Below are 23259 nucleotides of genomic sequence, written 5' to 3'. Positions count from 1 at the left end.
TATATGAGTTCATTTTTCTGTATGTATATATATATGTGTGTGTGTGTGTGTTTGTGTGTGTGTGTGTGTGTGCATCATGTGCATGCAATGCTTGGTGCTCACAGAAGCCAGAGAGGGTATTAATCCAAGACAAAAATGCTTATGAGCAGGCATGTCTGTGCTGGAATCCAATCCCGGGTTTTCAGTAGAGCAGCAAGTTCTCTTAACTGCTGTTCTATATTGCCAACACTGTTAATAATACTTTTATATTAGATTAAAAATATTCAATCTCCATATATCTCCTTTATGCATAGTTTTTATAAAGAGGCCCTCTTTACGAATCTTCTTTCTTTCATCTTCCTTTTCCCAACTGCCCTCAAACACATGTTTTCAACTGTACCCCATGCAGAAAAGCTTTTCCCCTAAAAGGTTCCTGTCACCTTTGCAATCCTTGTGTGCACTCCTGGTTGAGAACACAAATCTGAAAATTCAAAGTTAGGATCTCCATATGAGAGAGAACGAGGTGTTTGTCTTTCTGGGCCTGAGTTACCTCACTCAGATTGAACATTTTACAGTTCCATCGTCATCCTGAAGTTTTCCAACTTGTATTTTAAACCTCTTAATTACACAATCCCATAGAGAGGATTTTGTGGGGGCCAAGTCTCTTTGGGGCTTAAAGGTTTCTTGTGTTTGGATGTTTTCTTTCTGGGATTGGTTGTCTTGTAATGCTGCCTTTAAATTGGTTCTCTGTGAGTTGTTTCTCCCAGCTTCCTTTCTTCTATGACTTCTTGGGCTCAGCTTGTCAACCCACAGTTCTTTATGTCCCAGTTGTACTTCTTTATAGATATTACAAGGCACGTTTACTTGGTTTAGTCTATTGATGATATGGTCCCCCGATTTTCTCATTGAATTCATTGACATTTGCAGAATTACTCTTTGCTCGCTTTTTATCCAGTAAAACTTTCAGTCTCCCCCCTGCTTCCCCCACCACACCCCCCATCCCATCGCCGCCATCGCCAGTCATTTTCCCGATACCATTTCTATTTGTGTCGACCCTTTACTCTATGTTTCTGTTCCTCCCTGCTCCTGTTTCTTCTCTCGGGAGCGTGGCTTGAATCTTTGTGCTTGCTTCTGTCATCTATGAAGTTATTTGGCATTTGTGTTATGAAGCTGTTGAAAATCTTCCTGAAGATTTCATTTAATTTCAATATCCTTGAATTCAGCAGACCAGGAATTATGACCCTATGGAGGGAGGAGTCACAATCCCCTGGCGGGAGGATTTTGTTATGATGCCCTAGGGGGGATCAGGCTGATGGTGCTTTTCCTTCTTTCTGTGTTGTGGTTGTGCATTTGTGGGTTTGGTTATCTTTTCAGACTTTATCTATAGATCTTACTTTGTCTTTCTCTTAAAGACTCAATCCTGAGTATCACGCAGGGAGGAGAAAACAAACTGACTTAGCTGAGGCTTCTGCTTCCCTCCATCCACTAGGGAGCTGTGCTGCTACTTCAGCTCCGTACTCCCCATGGGTTGATTTCTAGGGACCATGCAGTTGTTCTGCCCCTGTGTTTCTGGATTTATTCCTTCCCCTCTTAGCTGGAAGCCTGGACTGGGAAACAGATACTTCTTTTTCCTTGCTTGTACGTTTCACTACCTCCTTGAACATATAATATTGTCTTCCGAAGTTATATAGTTCCAAGCCTTATGCTGTCCCCAGCTTGTGAAAGATGTCATTGTTTAAGTCTTTGTGTCCTATCTTTTATTCTCTCTCTCTCTCTCTCTCTCTCTCTCTCTCTCTCTCTCTCTCTCTCTCTCTCTCAGTGTAAGTGTGTTTTCTCTGAATGTATGTAAGTGCACCATGTGCAGTATAGTGCCTAGGAGATCAAAAAAGGCTATTGGGTCTCCTGAACATAGAGTTACAGCCAGTTGTAATACCCCTTATGGGTGCTAGGAACTGAACCTGAGTTTTCTGCAAAAGCTTTTAAAAAGTGAACCATCTCTCTCTTTCCCTATCTTTGATTCTTAGTTTCAGCTTGCTATAGTGAGCTTGGTTTGTAGTAACTTACACGTTTTTTTTTTTTTAATACTTTGTAAAGCCCAGAACTATGGAACTAGACTTTTCATTGGTCTAGTGGTCACAATAAAATTTCTGGTAGATTGAATGTATCTTCCACAACTTTTCCTGCTGAAGTCTGATATCCAATGTGATAGCGTTCGGTAGTAGAGTCACTAGTAAATAATTAGGCAGTGAAAGGAAAGCCCTTGTGAAAGAGACAATGTCCTTACAGGAAGAGTTGGGAGAGAGCTTATTCCTTAGTTGCTTCCAAACCAGAATGAGGAAGCTGTCCAAGAGTCCAAATGTGCTAGTAATCTGATCTCCAATTTTCACCCTCAAATACATTTCCTTTTTAAAGACCCAGTGTTTTTAAATCAGTCAAAATTGACTAAGATACTTCATAAATGTGTAATAATTTAAATATGAAAAACTGAATCAGAAAGCAGTTTATGGTATTGTCTTTGGAAATACTAATATGTGTAGAATATCAGTTTGTGAGCTTATCTTCTTAGTAGTCTTTCAAGCATCATTTGTCAATGACAATTAATATCACAACTTTAAATAAATTACACAATACACTAGTGAGATGGATGGGTAGAGTAGTCCATAGGAAGTTCTTGAAAGATTATGGACTCCATTTATTTTGTAGAAATTGGCTAGAAAAGCCTAGCACACATATCCAGACATGACCTGTCCCACATTGCTATGCATAAATAGACAGTTGAACCCACAAACTAAGTCCATAATCGTTGTCTTGAATTATACTGCAATTTAATTTATCTATCTATACTGCCATGCTAAGACCAATTAAGTGATTTGGAAATAGTATATTGCTAGATAAAAATCACAAGGTTCATTTTACTTTTAATCCTCTTTATATCTAGTCTTTACAAAGTATGTTTTTAAATCTCTATTTCAAAGATGTCACACTGTTATTATTTAATAATCCTAGGGGAATTTAATTATAACCTTAGTATTTTATGATGGAAACTATCTGGTATCCACAAATGCTTTGAAAAAAAAATGGAACCATATCAGTGGAAAACATTAACTGATGGGGAATTCAAAATCCTCAGCTGTAATTAAGTTTGGTGCGTAGTTTTATATACTAGACAGTAATTTCTGGGACACATTAAGAGGATGGCTGGAATAGCTCACTGTCTAATTTTTCAAAGGACATTAAAAATGACAGCCATCCTGAAACACTACTTGGCTTCTCTTTAGACTGTAAATGAAATGAACTACCAGTTGTTCCTATACTTATTTAAGAGTAATTGCAGCTTCTGTTCTAGATGTTAACTCTAGCCCTATCAGTGCATCGCTTAGAAAAAAATCCACCTTTACAATCCAGGGAGGCAGTGTTACTATAAGCTAAACTTATAAATAATATAAATGTAGTCATTACTTATATTAGCACAATTGTAGGCTCAGCATTTACTGAAGCTTTTTGTTCTTGAAGACAAAAAGAGTATAATGAGGATGAATAAATTAAAGGTGAATAAACAGGAGGGAAGGATGGGGGTTGCAGAGAGATGGCTCCTAGGCTAAGAGAACTCACTTTTCTTGCAGAGGATTTGGGGAATACTGGTGTGGTTTCTAACACTCATATTGTGGCTCAAAGCACTCTGTAGCTCTAGTTTCTGTGGGCTCCTGCATGCATGTGGCACACACACACACACACACACACACACACACACACACACAGTGTATGTGTTCAATCTTGTGTTAAGTAGCAGTGTTTCTGATTCACACGAGATGATTCACAGTTTAAGTGTGAAATCAGTATGATGAGAGAACAAACTATGTCTTAAAGTTATGTGTTTGTTAATGATTATGACTTTCTTTTTGTAATTTAATAGAAATTGGCTAGGTTTAAAATCAGTTTATAGCCACATAATGATAAAATGAAATTTTATCATTAATGAAATTTATAATGAATATAATGAAATTTAAAAGGAATAAAAAGCTGGCTTAAGGTGGGTAGTGGAGATGTAGTGCATTTGTACTTCTGTAGCTAAGTTAATGCCGTGACTTGATAGATCAATTCCACATACAACTAGTCGAGAGCTTCAGACCTGTAATCTTTAGGACTTGAGAGCTGATGGAGAAAATTAGAGATTTAAAGTGATGGCAGAAAACAGTGAATTTGAGACCAGCCAATACCATACAGTAAGTACACATACACACACACTCACACACACACACACACACACACACACACACATCACATGCTCATATTTACACAGAGGTGTGCACTAGCCTAGGGAATCAAAGACTAAATGCATGCTTGATAGCAACTTGCTTTTTATAAGTCATTCTATGACTCTCAACTTTGATGTAAAAATTCCTTAATATAAGTGACAATAGGAAGCTGTATAAATAAACCCTTAATTTGAAAAACACTTCTAAGTCAAGGCCACTTAATACAGATTTAATCAGACTGCTCTATAAGTTTTCTGATGAAAAATAACATTTCAGTGGATCTAAAACATGTGTTTTGCTTAAAATAAAAAAAAGCCCCTTCTGTAATGTAATTGACAAGTTCAGGTCATGAAGCTTGGGCATTGCTGTGCTTACTCATATGGAATTCTAATTTTGGCTGTAGCATGAATTATGTTTGCATTGCTATAGTAGCCCATGACACGGACGACCGCGTCTCGTCACGGATGGGGTGAGAGCTAAGTATGTCCCTTGTGCAGAGGTAAAACATGATCTTATCATAGGTGGAACTGTTCTGAAAATGGAGGATATATGTGGGGAAAGTCTATATGAAGAGAGAAAATAGGATAGGACGTTTATAAGAGAGGCCTTTATAAGGGAGGCCTTTATAAGGGAGGCCTTTATAAGGGAGGCCTTTATAAGGGAGGCCCTTTGGCCTCTTACGATAAAGAAAAGTGGAATTTATGTTTCTACAACAATACAAAAATCTCTAACAATCCCCTGTTTTTATTCTCTGATGCAGTGGCCAAATGAGGAAGAAAATGATGTAGAAAGAATCTGGCTGTGGTATTCATTTTTAGCCCAAAGTAAATAACCATTGAGCATAAGTTTCCTTTCCACATGTTACTGGTTTTCAATGTATATACACTCATAACAAAGAACGCGTGAGTTTAAGCTTGATGTCGCCTGTAGAGCTCAAGCCAACACCTCTGTGGCTCTGGAATCTGATCCAGGGGCCTACTGCTCACAAACTAATGTTTAAAATGATGAAAAAAATGTGTCTTTACTTGGTAGAACCTTGTTTTCATAAAAAGTCATAGCATTTGATAAGCAATAGTTAAAATATCTTTTGGTTTTAGAGTTAGTCCAAGCCATGGAAAACAACCACAGCCCTTAGCAATTGCTTACATTTAAGTCAAGGACATTTAACAATGGATCTAAAGTTTATTACAGCTTGGCTCTTTCTCTGTTCCTTCCATAACAGTTGCAGACTTTTTCTAGTTAAAATTTAAGAATTTAAACCGCACCAAAGGCTCCAATATCAAGAGCAACTCCATCAAATATACTGTGATTAACCAACTGTTTTTAACTGTTTTGTTCATTTACACTCATTCAGTAAAGATTTCCTGAACATTTCTTAAGCCCAGAGTCAAGTATCTGAAATATAGTTAATAAAGCTCAGGATGTTCTTTTGTCTTCTTAAGATCCATAAGCATTTTTCTAAGTTTGTATATAAGTATATAAATTATGCATGTGTGTACAGCTATGAAAAGAAATATGTTGAAAGAACACACTTTCTTATTTCATATTTCATAAGAGTCAAAGGAAGTGCTGTGAATGAAAAGAAAAACACACTTAAAAGACTGTACCTTACTAAGGACGGTGCACTTTCAAACACAGTTCAACCATGTCCATTCTTAGAACTGTTCTTTTAAGAGCTTTTGATATTAATGCAATTTTACATTATTTGATATATACATTTAATATTCTTTTAGGTGGTTTCTTGCATAGTCTTGTCGTGGTCATTGTACCTCCTGCTCATATCCTTCTGTTTCTGAGCTGTATGGTATCAATATCTAAACTCCTTGTCTGTTTGTTTTTGTTGTTGAGATCTCCTGTTCTTGGCTGGGGATGTTGTTGACAATGGTTCCCCAGGGGATATGCTGTATTTGTTTATTACTCATTAGCAAGGCTTTAGTTCTTTAGAAATGAGAGCTCAAATGTATTCAGAGACTGTAGATAGTGGAGTATTCTGGTAAAATAAGATCTTGATGTTTTCCCCAAAACAACAGTGAAGAGGAAGCTGTCAATTTTGGTCCCAGTTAAAGCCAGCTGAGAGGCTATGTAAGCCTTTTCTATGTAAGCCTAACCTCACATCACACCACAGAGAGGTTCAGTTTTCTTTGTTTTCTTATCACTTTTGTCAGGCATTCTCTGTTCCCTGTTTACACCAAAAAGATATCATTTCACATGAAGTTGACACCCATCTTCTTTTTATAAAATGAGAAAATTTCACACACAGAAAATAACTCTTCATGCAAAATTTTTAGAGTACACCTTTGCTATGGATATTGGCACCTTCTCAGAGAGGGACTTCATGGTTCAAGGAGACTCTCCTTATCCCACAGATAAGGAAGCTTTCTTTATGGAGTGTGCAGAATACACAAACTCAAAAAAAAAGTGAAAGTGAAAGTTGCATAGAAACCTCATCAGACTTTGCAAGGCAATAGGAACATCAAAGGCAGTGTGTCTTGCAATAACAATGATCATGGTGTATGTTATATTCAAAGTCATTCAATAGGTTATCTCTCTTGTCCTTGACTACCTCTCAGAATTTGAAGTTAAAACTCTATTGCTGAGTAAGCCACGCAGTTCAGACACAGGCCTTAAAAGAACTGAGGTGGAACTAATCTGGGAGTAGCTCTCACAGTATCTGAAGGTGTTATATCAATTTCCAAGGGAGAAAAGCAACCAAGAGTCAGACTCAGCTATAAAACCTAGGAACTACCATGCCAAGCAGGGCTCAATATCCCTGAGGGTATACACTGTGGAAACTCGTATCTTGGGGCTTTCTCATTGGATTTAAAGCCAGTATTCATGCCTGGTACTGTAACCTTAATCTACTCCCTGTGGCTGGAGAGACCATAGACGGAGAAGAGAATGAACCTATTATAGCCATGTTCATAAACCAGTATAATCTTTAGCTACACATAAATACTTAGCCTTATACTCTCAGATAATTGAATCTCTCTCTCACACTTTATCAAATAAGCTTCTTTTTTGCAGCAGAAGGGACCATTAGAGAAATCCATAACTGTCAAAATGCAGAGAACACATGACTGGGATGCTCAATTGCAACTCAAAACCTACCCTGTATCTAAGCTTCAGGGAAAATGACAGAAGAAGTACAGGTAAAAACATTGTGGGAGTCAAAGACCCAGGACATCTGCTATGAGACAGTGTCTTCTATATATGACAGGGAAGCTGCACCCATTGAATTTTTGCAATATGGTCACCTAAACAAGATCTTCACAGTAACAACCCCATTTATATGCCAGTGCAAACCAGGGAACTCTCCTAAGGCTTAGGCCTTAATGAGGAGCTAGAATCAATGAATTACTGCTGAAAGAAGGAATCAGTCTTGTCCAGGGACTTGCACCCCTGATCTCCAAAGTCAGCCTTAAACAGAGACATATATGAGTAACACCAAATGGACTTAGGAGGTTGTATGTATGTATGTATGTATGTATGTGTATATACACATATACACACATACACACACATATATACACACACATACATATGTGCTTAATAATAATAAAATAAGAGGCTATGAATGAGAGGGGGGAAGAGAGGTAGAAATGATAGAAATACAAAACTAATGTATAATTTTGTTTTTAATTAAAATAAGGTATGTCACTATACCCAAAGTAACTCTGAAAGTTTAGGCCATATAACTATGAGGGCTCAAAATGGGGTTGGAAGGAAGCAATGATGGTGACAATCCCAGTCTGCGGAGATTCATTATATTCTTCTTAGAGATAAGGGAGCATTGCTGGAACTTTAAAATTGTATCTTTGAATATTTTATACTTAGTGAAAGTAGGGAGGAGAATTCATTTCTGAAGAATAAATCCAAATTGTGGAGTGTTAATTCTAGAATTTATGTTTATGTTTAATATGCTTAGCCCAGTATTATCAATAAGCTAAATATTTGATTTCAAGCCAAACTAAAATACACCTGGAAAATCTATATGCCCCACCCTGAGATGATATTACCAGTTTGGCCTGCTTGCTTTTATATCTGTTAGCAAAAAGCTCTCTCTACCCTTGAATAGAGAGACAGGAAGATAAGCCAAAGATTTTCACTGGAAACATGACACACGTAGAGATGGAAAACTCAAGTTAAATATGGTAATATTTCTCATGAAAATGGGAGTAGGAATCATTTTCAAACTCAGTGTCTCATCACTGAGGTAAAATTTAACTCAAAGTTTTTTCCTAGAATCTTAAGTAGCAGCAAGCACTTGCATGAAAGCAGCTATACATGCAGTGATCCAAGGGAGAATTGAAATTGAAAGAGACAAAGCATCATCGAGGCCATGTCATGCGCTTAATGGCTTCTGGCTACTTGCAGAACGCTAGGAAGTCATTGTAGCATGCACAGACTTGCTCTGCTGAGGGATGTACAAGCTGGGCTATTACCTCCTGTGTTCTAGCCATTATTGAGTCAAAGTTTTTATAGGAAAAGAACTAGAATGTTATTTCTTAACAGTTTTGTCCTGTGGCACCCAAAGAAAGTCACATGGGAAAGACGTATAGGAAATGAATTTCCCCCTTATTGAGAAATTGTAGGAGAGGGAAGTTCTGAGGGGACAGGTTTCTATCCAACTGTCAGATGCTTGGGCTTATCATGATCAGATAAGCAACATCATAGCATTGTGAATGATGATGAGCTTCTACTGATATAGACTTGACTCTCTACCCAGAATTGCCCAGTCCACAATGTGTACATGTATTGAGACATCACAGTGCAGTTTAAATTAGATATATAAGTATTATATTCCAATTAAAAATACAAATTTTGAAGTATGTGCAAAGGTCTTTTTATATGTAGCATGTAGCTTTGTGTTTATGATCATTACTTTAATATCATTATTTTAATATTAATAGTCAATATTATTATTTGAATTTTGAAAGTGCTATGGTGTTTGTCCATCACAGTATGTGTTTCCATATTATAAAACATATTTTTGATATAAATAAAAAGAATATGATATCTAATACAAATCCTAATTAAAATTGTTCAATAGAGATTATTCTGTTTGCAACAGACCTTGCCGAATACAACTCCATCACTATGGTTCTGAGATATTTTATACCTAGTATTAGTTTAAATGTAAAAATGTAAGGAGATCAACAAAGCAAACTTTGAGGTTATTTCCAACTCTAAACTTTCTGTGAGGTATGACCAGAAATTTGTCAGTAAGTTTGAGTATAACACCAACATAAATGGAACAATTAGCTTTGTTTGAATGTACTTAGAAGAAAATTAGCCATAATACTAGTTAAAATGCTAAGACTGCCAAGATCAGGCTCATAATAAGTGGTTAGAGTGAACTAAGCAAAAAGCAATTTGGCCCTTCTGCAATACAACACTAGCTAGTATCTGAAAGCTAACCTAGTCCACAGAAAGATTAATGTTTTAATGAGGAAAAATTTACTAAACTTGGAAAATCTCACTAAGTAGAGTACTACATTAAAAAAGTAATTTTAAATCAAATAGGAAATGGGTTGTACTATATGTAACTGCTGTAATGGACACTAGCTCCTAGAAAAGAGTTTGAAAAGAGAAATATGTACAACTCAAGTGGAGCATGGTATAGGCTGATACTTAAGTCCTGAACTGGGAAATGGCCCATCCCAGGGGTTACTAAAATGTTTGGAATACAATTATAATACTTTTGCTTATTTTACTTTTATACAGTACCTTACTAGTCTGTGCACATATTTCAACAAAGGAAACACTATCAAATAAATTATGGAAATGACTCACTTTAAGTCCACTCAGGGAGTTTTGTTTTTAAATCAATGGTTCATTAAAAATAGCTCATCTAACAGCTGTTTCAGTTTTACTTGGTTAATTTTTTATATACATTAACTTATATAAGTATACAGTGTGAGTTTTTATTGAAAATATAATTATATGTTGCTTGTAGTATAATTTGCTAGACAACAGTACTCAATGAGCAAAGTAATCTTTTAAAAAATTAAGATGGATTCCTTTATGTATTTTCAGGATATTACCTATATTTCTTAAAGAAGAAAGAAATACATTTCTCATGTTGTACACACTTCCAAATCCTGTGCCAGCTCTCAGTAGACTACTAGAGTAAACGAACATAAGTGTCAAGGAAAAGGTAATGACAGAGGAGTGTGCATTAAACAAATACTATTTCAATGTCAAGAAAGATTCCCTCAGCAGTGTCCTTATCCACTTAAAAGAATGCTTTGAAGGTGGGTAGTGACTTCTAATGAACTATATTTCAGGTTTAATAAGTTCCATAATTTTCAGCCCTAAAAAAAAAAAAATAAACAGAACAAGGTTTTCCTTCTTGGGTAAATTTTTAGAAGCTCACAATTGAAGTGCAATTCCAAAGAATACAAATTTTAAAGAATAATATTTAGATTGAAAAGGACAGCTCATTTGAAGACATTCAGTCAGCTTCATGTAGCAATACTTGTTAACTTTAAGGACCTTTGTTGAAGCATAATGCTGGGAATGGATTTCTTCTATCATAGTTATATTGTAAATAGGTCTTGACTACAACCAAACAGGTGAAGGAATTGAACAAAACCATCCAGGATCTAAAAGTGGAAGTAGAAACAATAAAGAAATCACAAAGGGAAGCAACTCTGGAGATAGAAAACCTAGGAAAAGGTCAGGAGTCTTAAATGCAAGCATCAACAACAGAATACAAAATATAGAAGAGAGAATCTCAGGTGCAGAAGATATCATAGAAAACATTGACACAACAGTCAATGAAAATGAAAAATGAAAAAAGGCCCTAATCCAAAGCATCCAGGAAATCCAGAACACAATGAGAAGACCAAACCTAAGGATTATAGGTACAGACAAGAGCAAAGATTTCCAACTTAAAGGGCCAGTAAATGTCTTCAACAAAATTATAGAAGAAAACTTAGCTAACCTAACGAAAAAGATGTCCATAAATATTCAAGAAGCCTACAGAACTCCAAATAGATGGGACTAGAAAAGAAATTCCTCCCATCACATAATAATCAAAACACCAAATGCATTAAACAAAGAAAGAATATTAAAAGCAGTAATAGAAAAAGGTCAAGTAACATGTAAAGGAAGACCTATCAGAATTATATCAGACTTCTCACCATGAAAGCCAGAAGATCCTGGGCAGATGTCATACAGACCCTAAGGGAACACAAATGCCAAAAAACCCCAGCAAACTCTCAATCACCATAGATGGAGAAACCACAATATTCCATGACAAAAACAAATTTATGTAATATCTTTCCACAAATCCAGCCCTACAAAGGATAATGAATGGAAAACACCAACAAATGGAAGGAAACTACACCATAGAAAAAGCAAGAAAATAATCCTTTAACAAGTCAAAAAGAAGAGAGCCACATAAACATAACTCTACTTCTAATAATAGCAAAAACAGGAAGCAACAATCACTTTCCTTAATATATCTTAATATAAAAGGACTCAATTCTCCATTAAAAAGACATAGACTAACAGACTGAATATGTAAAAACTGGACCCAATATTTTGCTGCCTACAGGAAACTCACCTCAGGCACAAAGATACTACCTCAGAGTAAAGGGCTGGAAAACAATTTTCCAAGCAAATGATCCCAAGAAACAAGCTGGTGTAGCCATTCTAATATTGAATAAAATCGACTTTCAACCTAAAGTTATCAAAAAAAGATAAGGAAGGCACTTAATACTCTTCAAAGGAAAATCTACCAAGGTGAACTTTCAATTCTGAACCTCTATTCTCCAAATGCAAGGGCACCCACATTCATCAAAGAAACTTTCATAAATCTCAAAGCACACATTGCACCCCACACAATAATAGTGGGAGACTTTAACGCCCCACTCTCATCAATGGACAGATCATGGAAACAGAAACTAAACAGACACACAGTGAAACTAACAAAAATTATGAACCAAATGGAATTAACAGATATCTATAAAATGTTTTTTTCCTAAAACAAAAGAATATATCTTCTTCTCAACACCTCATGGTACCTTTTCCAAAATTGACCATATAATCTGTCACAATACAGACCTCAACAGATATAAGGAGATTGAAATAATCTCATGAACCCTATCAGATCACCACAGACTAAGGTTGCAGTAAAAACAAAAGCATCAGAAAGCCCACATACACATGGAAACTGAACAACCTTCTACTCAATGATAACTTGGACAAAGAAGAAATAAAGAAATTAAAGACTTTTAAGAATTTAAGGTAAATGAAGGCACAGCATACCCGAAAGAAAGCAGCACTAGGTTTCCATAGTGTTCACTCTCGGCCACTGTGATCCTCAGTTCTAACCATAACTCCTGCACTCCCTCCCTCCCATCTCTCCTCTCAAATAATACCTCCTATTCCCCTGTTCCCATTTCACTTTCCCCAGTCCACCCACAATTCTGTTTTAGTTCCCCTTTTCAGGGAGATACATGCTTATCACCTACACTCTTCTCCTTTATTTTTCTGGGCCTCTAGATTGTATCTTGGTTATTGTTTAGTATAGGTGTGACTCTGATGATTTCCTATTTCCAAATGTGTCCTAGATTTGTCAACAAAGAAAACATTGGGCAACTGGTGGATGGAAGGAATAGGCAGGATTTTAATGCAAGGACAGGAGAGACAGAGTTCCCACGCTTCTGAAGAAGAAAAGTTGACCAATCACATGAGATTTTGAAATGGAGTTGCAACACACAGGCTCCTCCTATAAGCAAGTGGTCAGGGATATTTAGCAGGGACAAGATTCAGCTGAGCAAATAAAGTTAGGACAGGTGGGAGACATGGAGATAAGATATTTATAAGGGCACACTTTACCAGACTGGAGATAGTACTGCTCAGCAATTGTGTCAGAAGGCAAGTTGAAAATGCACAACCTTAGACAAGGATGGATCAATTCGCATTCTTCTGCATGCTGACCTCCAGTTGAACCAGCACCATTTGTTGAAAAGGCTATCTTTTTTCCATTGGATGTTTTCAGCCTCTTTGTCGAGGATCAAGTGGCCATAGGTGTGTGGGTTCATTTCTGGATCTTCAATCCTGTTCCATTGATCCTCCTGCCTGTCACTGTACCAATACCATGCAGTTTTTAACACTATTGCTCTGTAGTATTGCTTGAGGTCAGGGATACTGATTCCCCCAGATTTTCTTTTGTTGCTGAGAATAGTTTTAGCTATCCTGGGTTTTTTGTTGTTCCAGATGAATTTGATAATTGCTCTTTCTAACTCTGTGAAGAATTGAGTTGGGATTTTGATGGGTATTGCATTGAATCTGTATATTGCTTTTGGCAAAATGGCCATTTTAACTATATTGATTCTACCGATCCATGAGCATGGGAGGTTTTCCCATTTTTTGAGGTCTTCTTCCATTTCCTTCTTCAGAGTCTTGAAGTTCTTGTCATACAGATCTTTCACATGTTTGGTAAGAATCACCCCAAGATACTTTATACTGTTTGTGGCTATTGTGAAGGGGGTCATTTCCCTAATTTCTTTCTCAGCCTGCTTATCCTTTGAGTAAAGGAAGGCCACTGATTTGCTTGAGTTGATTTTATAACCTGCCACTTTGCTGAAGTTGTTTATCAGCTGTAGGAGCTCTCTAGTGGAGTTTTTTGGGTCACTTAGGTAGACTATCATGTCGTCTGCAAATAATGATAGTTTGACTTCTTCCTTTCCAATTTGTATCCCTTTGACCTCCTTATGTTGTCAAATTGCCCGAGCTAGTACCTCAAGTACAATATTGAAAAGATAAGGAGAAAGGGGGCAGCCTTGTCTGGTCCCTGATTTCAGTGGGATTGCTTCAAGTTTCTCTCCATTTAGTTTGATGCTGGCTACCGGTTTGCTGTATATTGCTTTTACTGTGTTTAGGTATGGGCCTTGAATTCCTGTTCTCTCCAAGACTTTAAGCATGAAAGGATGCTGAATTTTGTCAAATGCTTTTTCAGCATCCAATGAAATGACCATGTGGTTTTGTTCTTTGAGTTTGTTTATGTAGTGGATTGCATTGATGGATTTCCGTATATTGAACCAACCCTGCATTCCCGGGATAAAGCCTACTTGATCATGGTGGATGATCGTTTTGATGTGTTCTTGGATTCGGTTAGCAAGAATTTTATTGAGTATTTTTGCATCGATGTTCATAAGGGAAATTGGTCTGAAGTTCTCTTTCTTTGTTGGATCTTTGTGTGGCTTTGGTATCAATGTAACGTCCACATAAAGCCAGACACTCTGAAGCTAATAGAAAAGAAACTGGGGAAGACCCTTGAGGACATCGGTACGGGGAGAAAGTTTCTGAACAGAACACCAATAGCGTATGCTCTAAGAGCAAGAATTGACAAATGGGACCCCATAAAATTACAAAGTTTCTGTAAGGCAAAGGACACCATCAAGAGGACAAATCGGCAACCAACAAATTGGGAAAAGATCTTCACCAATCCTACATCAGATAGAGGGCTAATATCCAATATATATAAAGAACTCAAGAAGTTAGACTCCACAAAACCGAACAACCCTATTAAAAAATGGGGTACAGAGTTAAACAAAGAATTCTCACCTGAAGAACTTCGGATGGCGGAGAAGCATCTTAAAAAATGCTCAACTTCATTAGTCATTAGGGAAATGCAAATCAAAACAACCCTAAGATTTCATCTTACACCAGTCAGAATGGCTAAGATTAAAAATTCAGGAGACAGCAGGTGTTGGAGAGGGTGTGGAGAAAGAGGAACACTCCTCCACTGCTGGTGGGGTTACAAATTGGTACAACCACTCTGGAAATCAGTTTGGTGGTTCCTCAGAAAACTGGGCACCTCACTTCCAGAAGATCCTGCTATACCACTCCTGGGCATATACCCAGAGGATTCCCCACCATGTAATAAGGATACATGCTCTACTATGTTCATAGCAGCCCTACTTATAATTGCCAGATGCTGGAAAGAACCCAGGTATCCCTCAACAGAAGAGTGGATGCAAAAAATGTGGTATATCTACACAATGGAGTACTATTCAGCCATTAAAAACAATGAATTCATGAAAATCTTAGGCAAATGGATGGAGCTAGAGAACATCATACTAAGTGAGGTAACCCAGACTCAAAAGGTGAATCATGGTATGCACTCACTAATAAGTGGATATTAACCTAGAAACCTGGAATACCCAAAACATAATCTACACATCAAATGAGGTACAAGAAGAAAGGAAGAGTGGCCCCTTGTTCTGGAAAGACTCAGTGAAGCAGTATTCAGCAAAACCAGAATGGGGAAATGGGAAGGGGTTGGTGGGAGGACAGGGGGAGAGAAGGAGGCTTACGGGACTTTCGGGGAGTGGGGGGCTAGGAAAGGGGAAATCATTTGAAATGTAAATAAAAATATATCGAATAAAAAAATTTTAAAAAAATTTATATACTATAAAAAAAGATAAAAGGGAAATATAGTCAAGAGCAAAAGATGTATTAATATTGGCCTTATAAATAGAAATAAAATCTTATTTTTGCCAAATGTTTTAAAATGTAAAAGTCTTGGCTTTATTACTGAAATGATATATTTTGGAATACCTGACACTTAAAGAGTTTTTATTGCTGTCAATCCAATTCCTCTCTCAGAAAACTCTTGCTAATAGGTGTGATTCTTTCACATATTGAGCTTGGCCTCACTCTTCAGTGGCTTCAATTTTATTTATTCAGTAGAGTAATGAAACTAACAGCATATGATGAATTCAAAGATATGTTTCCATAGAACATCTGATAAACACAAACCTGTCTGATTCAAACAAATGTCAATATGTAAAAGCATTTTAGTAGTCCCACCCCAGTCCCCAGGGACTTTCTTATCAAGAATATGTAAGTCTGTGCCAGCCTAATTAGCTGATGGAGAGAACATAAGAATTAGCAGGAAAACATTCCTTTACAATCACAAGTAGCTCCTCAGAGAGATGACACAGGAAGATTGGCCGCTGGTCAAATTCTGTTTGGGCTGGGTCAGATGCAGGAGGAAAGACACAGAGCACAAGTAATCAAAACATAAAGTTGCTATGCTGTGTGTAGCGTCCAAGAAACCCATAAGGTCCTCATTCTCCAAAAAAAATTCAATATGACATGTTGTTCTTTAGAAATGAAGCCTGACCATGGAAATGGTCCTATGTTTTAATTTTGGTCAACGTTGTATGGAAGCTTTTTGTTCATCTTGTAAATGTTTCTACAAGTGATTACATTCAACTTGCTTTGTGTTTAACTTAGAGCTTAACACACACACACACATACACACACACACACACACACACACCGTCTTGATTTTACCATGGCTATAGCAGAAATTGACAATGTCTTTCCACTTTCTAGGTTTCATATGGGAAGCAAAATGAAGGGAGCTTTTGCAGACAGGTTATGTGGCACACAACTTGTCTGGAGTCATGAAGAGATGTTCTATCTTTCATGAATTTTATAGTCTCTTCCCATCTGTTGTGGATTTTGTCTACAATTTCTTTTAGAAATTCCAAATTTTCTCATGCCAAGATATTCAAAGGAAAAATGCCAGGAGACAAAATAAAAGAATTCTTTCAACCTTAAAGCAGTGATATATTGGGAACATTGGAGAAGAGCTGCGAGTTAAATCTTGAATTGAAAGAGTATATAAAATATTAGAACTTTCCTACAAAGTAGAAATCATCTAAAGGGAATTTTTATAAGCCAGTTATTTATAATTCTTTTCTATTTCCTCCAAAAAGCTGTCACTACTTCATACATGTCATCTTCTCTCTTCTTCATAATTTCTTTATGTCACCTGGGTTTACCTTCATTATTCTGTTGGTATAGAGAGGCAGTGCTATTCCTCTGTCTCCTAAGTAAGGTATCTCCTTGTGAAAAGAACCCTCATACCTTTTAATTTGCTTTTCCTCATTTTAAAATACAGGAATTAGAACTGAGAGAGAGAGAGAGAGAGAGAGAGAGAGAGAGAGAGAGAGAGAGAGAGAGAGAGAGAAAGAGAGAGAGACTATTTTGATTTAGCTGTATGATTCATGAGCTAGCATGCCTCTACTGTACCCAATTTTCCACTGCCTTACTTGAGTATTTCTTTACATAGTCTCCTTTTCGTTCTTCATATACAGTATTTGCCTCTGACCCCTGGTAAAAAAAACATGTAGTGCCAGGAAACAGAGAGCACAGATGAATCAGCAGTATGGGTGCCAGCAAATGATCACAATAGGAATTTGAGTTTGAGAAACTGAGCTAACCACACTAACATCACAATAGTCTTGATCAAGTAGAGAATGTATTCAGGAAAATGGTGTCTCGACCTTAAAGAGTCCAGAAATCACAATTAAATAATAGCTAGGGAAACAGATCTTTACCTTGATTAAAATAGTAATAGTTTTGCCCTTTCATGAACAAATCAGAAGTGGGTAAACTACCTTAAACCTCCATGCAAGAATTTCCTGCATATGCCAAAATAAGGAGATTGGCAATTTTTCTCCTCAAATTTGCAGGGCATACAGGATAAAAAACAACCAATTCCATTTTCTAGGAATTGGAAATGACACTGTGAAATGTTTTTGCCTGAAAAACTTCTAAGTTGAGGTAAGAATGGCAGGAAACCTTTTAGGCTCATTGTTTCTCATGTCACAACTTTTATAGTGACTTACCTGTGCATCAGGGTGGTGACAGACTAAGTCTATTATATAAGGCAAGGGGCTTTGAGAATCAGTTTCTTTGTCTTTGTGGAAAATGGCAACCATCTCCTATCAGAACACTGAGCTGTGACCTTACTTGATAGTACTATTGGAGACTTGATAATACATTGGTTATGAGTGAGCAGTCAAATTCTTTCCAGAGTGCACACATACAAATCAGAGGACTTAGAACTCAAGCCAGTTAAATGCTCTTTGTCCACATTGAGGCTATACATATAGGGAAGCCATGGATGATTCAATTCTAGCATCAAGGGCCAAAACATAAGATTCTGAACTTGAACACATTCTTTAATTCACGCAGAGTCTAGTCAGTGGCATAAAGAAGCCTTATTGTCTCCAGATGCTTGAGCACAGTGTTTTTCTAATAATCAGCCAACAACTCAACTTTTCAGACAGAGGAAAACATTTTTGACATCCAGATTCTAAAACAAAAAAGTAACTCAATAGAGGCATCTGTGACTATACACCACACCAGAAATAGATTTAGCTGAAATGAATATCTGAAATAATAAGTCACCACATTAACAAATGAAACAATAGTCACTACCTTAAGATAAAATAATCAGAATTTTTTGAAATGCCAAGTTTTCCAGGAAAACCCATGAGTCATGTAAAGAATTAAGAATGTGTTGTGTTTGTTCTCATTATAAAGAGAGACAGAGAGGTGGGTGTCTTAGTCAGGATTTCTATTCCTGCACAAACATCATGACCAAGAAGCAAGTTGGGGAGGAAAGGGTTTATTGAGCTTACACTTCTACATTGCAGCTCAACACTAAAGGAAGTCAGGACTGGAACTCAAGCAGGTCAGGAAGCAGGAGCTGATGCAGAGGCCATGGAGGGATGTTTCTTACTGGCTTGCTTCCCCTGGCTTGCTCAGCCTGCTCTCTTATAGAACCCAAGAGCACCAGCCCAAAGGTGGTACCACCCACTTGATCACTAATTGAGAAAATGCCCCACAGCTAGATCTCATGGAGGCACTTCCCCAACTGAAGCTCGTTTCTTTGTGATAACTCCAGCCTGTGTCAAGTTGACACACAAAACTAGCCAGTACAATTGACCCCTTGTCATCTTGACATACAAACACTTCACTAATAAGCCTCAACCCTTACTTTCTTATTCATCCCCAAGATCTAAATTACTTTAAAAAGTCCCACAGTCTTTACACATTAAAAGTTCAATCACCTTAAAATGTCCAATATCTTTAAAATTCAAAGTCTTTTAAAAATTCAGTCTTTTAACTGTGGGCTCCACTAAAATGCTTTCTTCCTTCAAGAGGGAAATATATCAGGGCACAGTCACAACCAAAAGCAAAACTCAAACTCCAGTGGTTCAATGTCTGGGATCCAACTCACAATCTTCTGGGTTCCTACAAGTACGTGGGTCACTTCTCCAGCTTTGCCCTTTGTAGCACACAGCTTGTCTTCTAGGCTCCAGCTGCCTGAACTCCACTGCTGCTGCTGTTCTTGATGGTCATCGCATGGTACTGGCATCTCTAAAACACTGCTATCTTCCACTGTAATTAGGCTTCACCAATAGCCTCCCATTGGCTCTCTTCATGGTGACAAGCCTCTGCTCCTATGTGTGACCCCTTCAAGTCCTGGGCCATCAATTGCAACTGAGGCTGCACCTTCACCAATGGCCTTCCATGCCCTGTCACTGTGCCAAGAGCCTCAGCTGCTCTTCATGACCCCTTCATGCCTTCAAAACCAGTACCATCTGGGTGACTCTTACACAGTACCAAGTCCAGCCACAACACAAAATACAACCGTGGCTATCTCTGGAACACACTCTCTGTGCTCTCAGAAAACACTTCCAAGAAGATTTCATCTCAGTGATGCTGGTCTCTTCTTAATCACCGCTAATTTCTTAGCTCCAGCTAACCAGCATCAATAGTCCCAGTAACACAAAGGTTTGCTTTAGTGGTTCTGGTATCTTGTTACTCACAGCTGATTCTTCAGCCCCATAACCAAAACCACAGAATCTTCACAATCAAAACATGGCCACTGTAAGAGACTTTAATCTTCCCTCTGAAATTTCACAAGCCAGGCCTCCATCTTTTGCACTGTTCTTAACATTGTCTTCCAAGCTCCTATAGAACTTTACACCAAGCTCTTAATATTCTAATGGCTTTTCTAGCTCAAAGTTCCAAAGTCCTTCCACAGTCCTCCCCAAAACATGGTCATGTTGTCACAGGAATACCCCACTCCTGGTACCAATTTGTCTTAGTCAGGGTTTCTATTCCTGCACAAACATCATGACCAAGAAGCAAGTTGGGCAGGAAAGGGTTTATTGAGCTTACACTTCCACATTGCAGCTCATCACTAAAGGAAGTCAGGACTGGAACTCAAGCAGGTCAGGAAGAAGGAGCTGATGCAGAGGCCATGGAGGGATGTTTCTTACTGGCTTGCTTCCCGTGGCTTGCTCAGCCTGCTCTCTTATAGAACCCAAGAGCACCAGCCCAAAGGTGGTACTAATTGAGAAAATGCCCCACAGCTGGATCTCATGGAGGCACTTCCCCAACTGAAGCTCCTTTCTTTGTGATAACTCCAGCCTGTGTCAAGTTCACTCACAAAACTAGCCAGTACAGTGGGTGTGAGGAAGAAAGGCAGAATGCCAACGGGTTGCAGGAAACCTTTGCAGGTAAAATGCTTGCCTCCTAGTCTGATAATCTGAGTTCAATTCCTGAAACCCAGAGAGAGGCTAAAAGAAAGAATCCATCTCACAAAGTTGCCTCCTGACTCTGACCTACATTTTGCACTTGACAGTCCAAAAGGTCAACATGAGTACAATAGGAAAGTGATAGGTAAAGGATTAAAGAAATCCAGAACATTATAAATTAATAACAATTCTTATTAAATCCCGATTATTTTATAGGAATGGAAATGAAAGAATTAAGATGTCCCAGATATATTATTTTCTTTATGTACTGAACAGCAGATACTGCATGAAGAAAATGAACAACCAACCAAACACAACATTGAAAGCTATGAATGTTATTTATCCTGATGTCTTCATCAGAAAGCTAAGCAATGAAAGGAAACTGATGAGATATCAAAAGATCTCACAGATCAGTTGTAAATGGAAAAGTGCTAAAATAAGCAGAACAATTTGAAAAGCAACAAGGACTGTAGACTTGCACTGTCTCATTTCAGAACTGGAAGTAGCATTTCTGCTTCAGTGGATACCTGTAAGATGTGATGACATGCCACTAATTGGGACAAAAATGTGCAAAAAAAGTGGTCATTTCACTGAATATGAAAATAGCAAGTTCGATTTTCATAAATCAAAATAGTAACCTAAATAAAATGAATGCATTTAGACATGTCACTTGTACGTGCATGTGCATGCATGCATATAAACACACACACATACACAGACACACACATGTGTATACACAATCTTTCCATACATGCTTATTACATATTTAATATACAACACAATTACATTATATTCATTTATAATTATATTTAATGTATAATTAAAGTCAGAATTATATGAACATACTTATATAGAACTGTATAACATAACAATTTTGAGAATTCTAAGAAACAGAAACATTAGAATTCTACCCATTGCTTAGAGGACAGCAATTGTACAGCCACTCCATAAACAGTTTAGAAGTCTCTTTAAAAATTAAACCCAAAATACTGAATAAGCATAAATCCATAAGCTCTTTATCAAAAGAAATCAAAACATGTTCACACAGATGTGTGCTTGAATGCTTATAATAGCATTGCTCATAATATCCAAGCCATGGAAACAGTCCACATCTCCGTCAGCAGATGCATGGATAAGCCAAGCATGCCATGCTCAACAGTGAGATACTATTACAAAAGGAAAGAATGAATTTTAACAGGATTATCTTAGGATCATACCAACCAGAAAAAAGCTGGATTCAAAACATTATATAATGTATCATTCTTCTTACAAAAATTTAAAGGGAAGGAGAGTGCTGAGAGGCAAAAAACACATTGGCTATAGTCTTGGCTTCAGTACAGAAGCAAGATGAACTATTAAGGAGAGGGCAGAGCTTGTTTGGGAAGCAGGGTTCTAAAATGTGATGATTCTTGCAGAAATCTACAAATACCCTAAACTTCTGTATTGTACATATATGGCAAGTGAACTTCATGTAATGCATGCTGCAATTCATCTCACTGTTAAAAATAGTCTGTCATATTTGACACTATATTTTTTATATAATTCTTTGGAGTTCATCCTTAGAGAGCATTAGTTTATTCATCATTAAAAACAAGTTATGATTATGGACTAACTTCATAGAGTTTTAAATCCCCGAGAATTCCAATACAAAGAAACACTAGCCTCAAAGAGCTCGTTTTGACCAAGTCTTTACATTTATTTTTATTTTATGTATATGGTGTTCATATGTGCATGTGTGCATGGGATCACGTAGGCTTGGTCCCTCTCAGGTTAGAAGAGGGGATCTGATACCCTGGAACTGAATATATGAGTGATTGTGAACTCTGTGTATGGATCCTGGGAACTGAATCATGATATTCTGCAAGAGCAGCAAATGGTTGTAACTGCTTGATCATCATCCCAGTCCTTGTGAATTTTCTTTGTTGTTGTTGCTCTGTCAATTTCTTAAATAGTGCATCAAATAAAATTTCTATGAATGTTTTAAGTAACCAATATTTATAAGTTTATAATGGGCAAACAAGGAAAATGGCAATAATTTACATTGCTTTGCAATCTCTGGGATACCATTGACTAAAATCTCCTAAGGAAATCTCCTAGACTTGGGTTTTGGTTTTCAGTTTGACGTAACAGTGACTTCTTGGAGGTGAACATAACCATTGCACAGGGTAACTTCTTTTAGGGTTTTGATATTCATTTGCATTTTGGAAGCTTACAAAATAGGAGGCATCTATGTAATGTAATGTTTCAGATAGTCTTAATGTTGTGTATTTCTCCCCAAACCTTCCGAATCTACCTTCTTTCCACACTTAAATATTCCTTACCCCTTTCCATGTAATACAACCTGTGCTCTACTATCTCTTTTATAAGGCACTTTATTCTAGTTATATCTGTTTACCTGATAATTTCATATTTACAGATGAATAAAATTCTGTTTTTATAAGTCTGTTATATCAGATTTATAATTCTGTTTTTATATTTTCATTATTGTTTCATGAGTTGTACACCTAAACTATTTTTCCCCTAGATATTGGGAATAGAACATCAGTGAGCATGGTTGAGTAGGTCTCTCTGCAGTGGGATATAAATTCCTTTTGGTGGTATACCCCATGTCTAGGAGTGGTAGATTATGTGGTTGATTTATCAAGGAAACTTGATTTCTA

The sequence above is a fragment of the Apodemus sylvaticus genome, chromosome 2 (genome assembly GCF_947179515.1).
Source record: "Apodemus sylvaticus chromosome 2, mApoSyl1.1, whole genome shotgun sequence".
Taxonomy (NCBI): Eukaryota; Metazoa; Chordata; class Mammalia; order Rodentia; family Muridae; genus Apodemus; species Apodemus sylvaticus.
The sequence above is the reverse complement of the archived record's forward strand: the minus strand, read 5'-3'. Positions refer to the sequence as shown.